Raw genomic sequence first — 6,668 nt, forward strand, 5'->3', positions numbered from 1 at the left:
TTAGAGCAAGTTGGGGTAAATTTAAAAACTAAAATTTGAGTTTTACTCCAAGGATTGAAATAATTCTTAAAATAAAGGTGGTAAATGTGACAGCCCGTCCCTAATTTTAAGAATTTTTAAAGTTTTGATAAAGGATTTTACAAAAATGCCCTTTGAAGGTACGTGCATTATTCAAGGTTAATCACCATGTCGTGCCATCTAAGATTTGTTTCCTTGGCATATCCTGGTAGTACTCGTCGTTACGGACGCATGGGCGCAGACAGTTCGTGATTTGGAGTTATATCGAAGAAGTTATTAAAGTTTGAAGTTGGGATTTTAAGGAATTATAATTTTAGTAAAATATAGAAATTCTTTTATGAAAATGACGGCCCAGATTTAATGATGAATGAAATGGATGGCTGGGATGAGGGAAAGGTTTTTGGTGTGTGTATGTGTATGAGAAGAAGAAACAGAAAACAGAAAAGAAGAAGAGACTGGGCAGAAATGCCCAATCGGAGAAGAAGAAGATGCGAGCGAATCAGAAGAAGAGAGAGGAAGAAACTGACCAACCAGGGGAAGGAAAGGAGGGAAAGGAGGGAGAGTGGTGCACGGGGGAACAGGAGGAATGGGTCACCTTTGACCCGCGCGACCCAAGCTTCCAAATCGGCGGGTTTTCGCCGTTTCGTCCAATTTTCCGACGAATTGGATCAAGGTACCACTCCCAATCAACATATAGGCCTTCCCTCTTTACGTTTCACCCCAAGAATCATTGAATTTCGTTGTGATTTCGCGAAGAACACCCACACGGGTGCCGCGACCCCTTTTGTTTAAATTCTTGAAATTTTGAAATGTTTTCTTTCAATTACTAACATCATTAGCATTCCTTTAGGACCTAGAACAAAGCCCAAGAGGTAGTAGAGGCGTTGGAACAAGTTTGAAGGTCGAATTGGAAACACCAAATTCTAGGGTTCTTCACGGTTTTGGTGAAATTGAAGCACTTCCAGGCCAAATTGGCCTTGGCCACAGGTATGAAAGTTGTTCTACTCATTGAGATCTTCAAATCTGCAAATTTTGGTAATTTTTGGAAATAGTTGAATTTTCCGGCGAGCCGGGGGCGGCCAACCGCCACCCGCGGCGGCCCGCGCGGCGGTGCGTGGCCAATGGCCCGCCAATGTCATTATTAGCATGTGATTAAGGTTCTAGGTTCAGTTTTGATAATTGATGGACGTAAATTGAATAATTGAACCTAAGTTGGTTACGATTCATGGTTAGGTGAAAATGTGAATTGACGATCCGACCGTTGGATCGTCATCAAACTTTGATACGTTGTAATACGTAATATTTGAGGATTATAGGAACTTACGGATTGGGAATCCAAGTTACGGATCTTCCGGAATTGAAGTTGCAAGTTCATAAAATAGAATGTTAACCGTCACTTAGTTTTGGAAATTGACGGAGATCCGACCGTTGGATGGTAATGAAATTTTAGGATGTTGTCCTAGAGGTATATTGTGGACCTCTGGAAGTTACGGATTTGAAATTTGAGTTGCAGATCATCCGGATCGAACTACGTAGAGACGTGTCTTATATAAGTTATGTATTCTATCGGCATGATTTCTGAGGTTGGATTTAATTATTGTTCTAGGCGCTAATCTTCATGACGCCTTGATGTACGGTGCTAGGAAGTTGTTGGGCGAACTCCAGGTGAGTGGGCAGTTTTGTTTTTGTACTACCTTTATACTATTGATTTTTCCCAGAAAATGAATTTATATGAAAATATGTTTTAAAAATGCCATGCATAGAATTATTTGAAAAATGTGAATTGCGTATGAGTTATATGATTGATATATGATGCATACATGTTGCATGGTGCGGTGGAGGCACAGGTAAGTCAGGTGAGTTCATTATTCATTTAATTGATTGTTGATAAGATGTTTAAGCTCATACCTGCACCCTAGGTGTTAGTGCTTATTTTATTCACCACACCGCACGCTCGCCTTGGATCCAAGTAGGTGGATGTCGTACAGACCATGTGAGGGTTCCGACATGCTAGTCGTACAGATCACTAGGCATGATTCCGACTAGTGGGTGACCTTAGTTATGCACGCTGATGATTGATGAGAGAAGCACTAGAGCGTATTTTTACACCTTTCATCGTATAGACTACCTTACGTAGTTCCGAGTGATGTGCAGAGTAGGGCCGTATAGGTCACTGTGGTGACTCCGGCTTAGTGGGATATTGAGCTATTGAATTAATCGTATAGGACCAACTGCAGGGTCTCCGATTGATTCCTTATTTCACCTGATTTATATTTTGATTTATGGCATGGCATATTTTTCTTGAAAAATGTTAAAGATTTGGGATTTAAGTTTTGAGATTTCATATGGTTTTATATATATATATATTTTTTTTCTGGGAAAGTATACAGGTTTTACGGTGAGGGGTTAGAAATGTTTTAAATGAAATGTTTTCGAAAAACTTTGTTTTACTGACCCACTCAATTTTGTTTTGCGCCCCTCCAGGTCCTAGATGGCAGAGCTTTGGTGGCCACGAGGAATCCAACGGTGTTCTGACAGAATTCACAAAAGTAGGACTCACCCTCGGGTGTGTTATCTTAGTAATTATATTCTTTAAAGCTTCCGAACTGTGTAAATGGTTACGTCACTCTCACGTGACGGCCAGCACGCCCTCCTTCGGGACGGGGTGTGTCAGTTGGTATCAGAGCCTAGGTTGCAATTCTGGACATCTTGAGAATTTCCTAGTGTCTTCTGTCAGAACTATACCGCCTCGTAGCGAGCCACGTAGTTCGAATAAGCCTAATTTCCCTGATATAGTAGTTTTGGGGAAATTATTGTCACTATGATTCAGTCTATTATCTAAAGGAACTTTTGAAACTGGATATAAGTTAAATTTGAATACAGACTTGCCTTGTTTCCATTTGGATGTTGTTGCTAATCCGGTCGAGGTGTTCTGTCGTTTTTGGCTGGATAATAAGAAGAATTGGCGTTCTTTGACGACCACAATCCATTGTACTTTTTACCAGGAGTTTACGAGATGTTGTTGGGCTTTGAGGACTTTGAGAATATGATCGGCGAGAGTAAAGAGGAATAAGAAAGGAATGAGAATAAGAATAAGACGATAAAGTTAAAGATTCGTCATATCAAGGACGTCGAAGGACTCAGAGCTTCAAAGGAAGTGAAATTAGAGCTAATTTTCCCAGCTGAGGTTTTAGTGCCACTGGTTCGAGGCGAAGTGATAAATTTACGGGTGATCCCAGATCTTAAAGACAAGGTGACTCGAGTAAGGGAAATGTACCTTTGTGCCATAGGTATAATATTAGACACTTTGGAGAGTGTGGGAATCAGTGAATGTGTTCATGTGGACGGATGGGACATAGAGGTATGAATTGTCCCTGGAATCAGTTGTTACCCATCAGTCTTCCTTAACATATCACTTGGAAAAATTGACGAGTAAGTCGTACAGGTCACTATATGTGACTCCGACTTATGTGCTAGCATGGATGGTCGAGTTGTAGACTCAGCCGTACAGGTCATTCTAGCTAACTCCGGCTGATATATTTCTTATTATGGTCGATGTTGCCAAAGAAAGTAATGTTGGAGCACGATCGAGGCGTATTTATGTATTTCTAAGGAAGAACAAGATGATAATATTACACCCTTCAGGAATTGTTACTTACTTATCGAGACAACAGTGAGTTATTTGTATTGCGGGCTGCAGACCGTAATATTTATAACTTATTTGTTGGATTCGTTAAGTAAGTAAACAAGTAAGGCACTTTATGTTGATTTGGTTTATTCAGGGTGTCCAGTGATGGTGAAAAATGTCATGTCAGTAAATTTTATTCCGTTGGATATTATGGATTTTAAGGTGATTTTTTTGGCACAAATGGGTGCAGTATTAATGTGCCAAGCTAGATTGCTATGGAGAATCAGTTAATTTTTGTCGACCTAGATGACTGGAGATTACTCTTGGGGGTAAGCAAAGTGGAGTGAGTCATGCCATTATTCCTGTTGAGAGAGCAAAGAAGATTGTTATCAAAAGGCTGCTAAGATATTTAGTTCATATGGTGCTAAATGATGTTGATCCTAATAGTATGGAAGATGTAAAGATGGTTAGACATTTTCCTGGTGTATTCCCAGATGACTTACCTAGATTGTCGCCAGGCAGAGATGTGGGTTTCACTATTGAATGGTCTCTAGGTGCAAATCTTATGTTAGAGATTGATTCAGGTTGAGTTAAAAGTTCCATTCAACTTAATTCATCATATTGGAAAAGCTCCGGTTTATTTGTGAGGAAGAAAGTGGACATTAAGGCTAGGCATTGATATTGGGTAATTGAATCGGGTAACGATTGAGAGCCGTTATCCATTGTTGTGTATTGATGATTATTTGATCAGCTCTAAGGCGCCTGGGTACTTTCTGAGATTGACTAGAGGTCTGAATAATATTAGTTGAAGATTAGCAGTGAGGATGTTCATAAGACTGAATCCATGACTCGTTATGGTCATTTCAAGTTGGGATGCCATTCGGAGTGACGAATGCACCTACTATTTTTATGAGTTTGCTGAAGGAAGTATTCCAGTGATATCTAGACCGAGTTGTTATTGTTTGCCATTGACGAGATTCATAAGAATAGAACGGAGCATGCTAGATATTTTAAGTTGGTGTTGCAAAGATTGAGGGAATGTTGATGTATGCTAAGTTTAACAAATGCTAATGTTGGATAAATTAATTATATCTACTTAAGGTATTCAAGTGGATTCTTAAAAGAGTAGCAACGATTGAGAATTTGGAACAATTGCGAACCGTGACTGAGGTTCAGAGTTTTCTCGGATTAACAGGATATTATCGATAGTTCGTCCAAGATTTTAATCACTGCTTGGCTTTTGGCGAGATTGATGAGAAAAGAGGTTAGGTTTGAGTGGATGAAATTGTGAGCAAGGTTTCAGCAGCTGAAGTATTATCTCACTTCACGCCTGTTTTAACGCTTCCAGATTATAGCGGTAATTATAAGGTTTATAGTGATGCTACGTTGAATGTTCTTGGATGCGTGTTGATGCAACATGGTAGGATGATTGCTTATGCTTCATGGCCATTGAGATCTCATGAGACGAATTACCCTACTTGTGAATTGGAATTGGCGGCTATCATTCTTACTTTGAAGTTATGGAGACATTATATTATTGGTGAGAAATGCAAGATTTTAATGAATCCTAAGAGTCTCCAATATATGTTTACGCGGAGAGATATTAATCTTAGGCAACAAAGGTGGATTGAGTTGCTTAGTGATTATGATTGTGCGACTAGGGTGGTCGAGCTAATATTGTGGCTGATGCATTTAGTAGGAAGACCTCAGTGAGAATTAATGCTTGGTACGCTTGCTATGTTCATCTTCTTGTGGATTTGAAATCTACTGGAGTAAAGTTGGGTATCGAAAATCGAGAAGAAGCCTTGCTAATTTCCAAGTTGGACCCATTTGGTAGATCGTACTCGAGACTCAAGCGTTTGACGAAGAAATTCAAGAATTTATTTAATGCAAGGAATAACGGGAAAAAGAAAGACCTTGGAGTTAGAGAATCAGATGGCAAGCTTATGCAAGAGAACAAGGTGTTTATACCTAATGTTATGGAATTAAAGAAACCAGTTATGGACGAAGCGTACGGTGCAGCTTATGCAAGGCGTCATGAAGGTATTAAAACGTATCTTATCATTCGAACATTTTACTATTGACCGAGTATGAAAAGAGAAATGGCGAAGTATGTTAGTAAGCGTATCATCAGTCATCAGGTTAAAGCAGAAAGAAATAAGTCTTTTGGAATAATGTAGTCATTTCCCATTCCACGGCGGAAATGAGAGAATATTACTATGGATTTCATGGACAAGCTTCCTCGTATACCAAATAGTTAGGTTGGAATTTGAATAATAATTGATCGACTGGTGACGTCAGCGTATGTTACTTCAGTATGAGAACATCAACCTTTCCAGACAAGCGCAACAGTTATTTATTTGTTTGATAGAAAAAGAGATTTGGGATCTGATAAACTTCTTGGGTATGTTGGTCCCTTCAGTTTGTTCCCTAGAGTAACGCCATAAGGCCGTGGAAAGCTATGTCTTGTGTTTCGAAATTATTAGAATTGGGGACGGTTAGTATTCGAGGCCCTGAGTTAGTGGAAGAAACTACTTGAAAATCAGAGAATCGAATGAGAGAGATGTATTTCGGGCTGTTTCATGGATATTGATGGATTGTAAAGATTGTGTAAATTTCGAGGACGAAATTTCTTTAAGGTGGGTAGATTGTGACAGCCCGTCCCTAATTTTAAGAATTTTTAAAGTTTTGATAAAGGATTTTACAAAAATGCCCTTTGAAGGTACGTGCATTATTCAAGGTTAATCACCATGTCGTGCCATCTAAGATTTGTTTCCTTGGCATATCCTGGTAGTACTCGTCGTTACGGACGCATGGGCGCAGACGGTTCGTGATTTGGAGTTATATCGAAGAAGTTATTAAAGTTTGAAGTTGGGATTTTAAGGAATTATAATTTTAGTAAAATATAGAAATTCTTTTATGAAAATGGACGGCCCAGATTTAATGATGAATGAAATGGATGGCTGGGATGAGGGAAAGGTTTTTGGTGTGTGTATGTGTATGAGAAGAAGAAACAGAAAAC

At 39.3% G+C, this 6,668-nt stretch overlaps 1 long non-coding RNA gene across 1 annotated transcript; it reads left to right on the top strand.

Annotated features, from left to right (window-relative positions):
- The first annotated feature begins 457 nt into the window (after window positions 1-457).
- LOC139192410 (uncharacterized) lies at window positions 458-2,757 on the top strand. The gene is made up of 4 exons (XR_011576554.1): window positions 458-691; window positions 869-1,005; window positions 1,625-1,683; window positions 2,503-2,757. It is a non-coding gene; the product is annotated as an uncharacterized lncRNA (long non-coding RNA).
- The last annotated feature ends 3,911 nt before the right edge of the window (window positions 2,758-6,668 follow it).

Source organism: Malus domestica, chromosome 15 (assembly GCF_042453785.1).
Source record: "Malus domestica chromosome 15, GDT2T_hap1".
Lineage (NCBI taxonomy): Eukaryota > Viridiplantae > Streptophyta > Magnoliopsida > Rosales > Rosaceae > Malus > Malus domestica.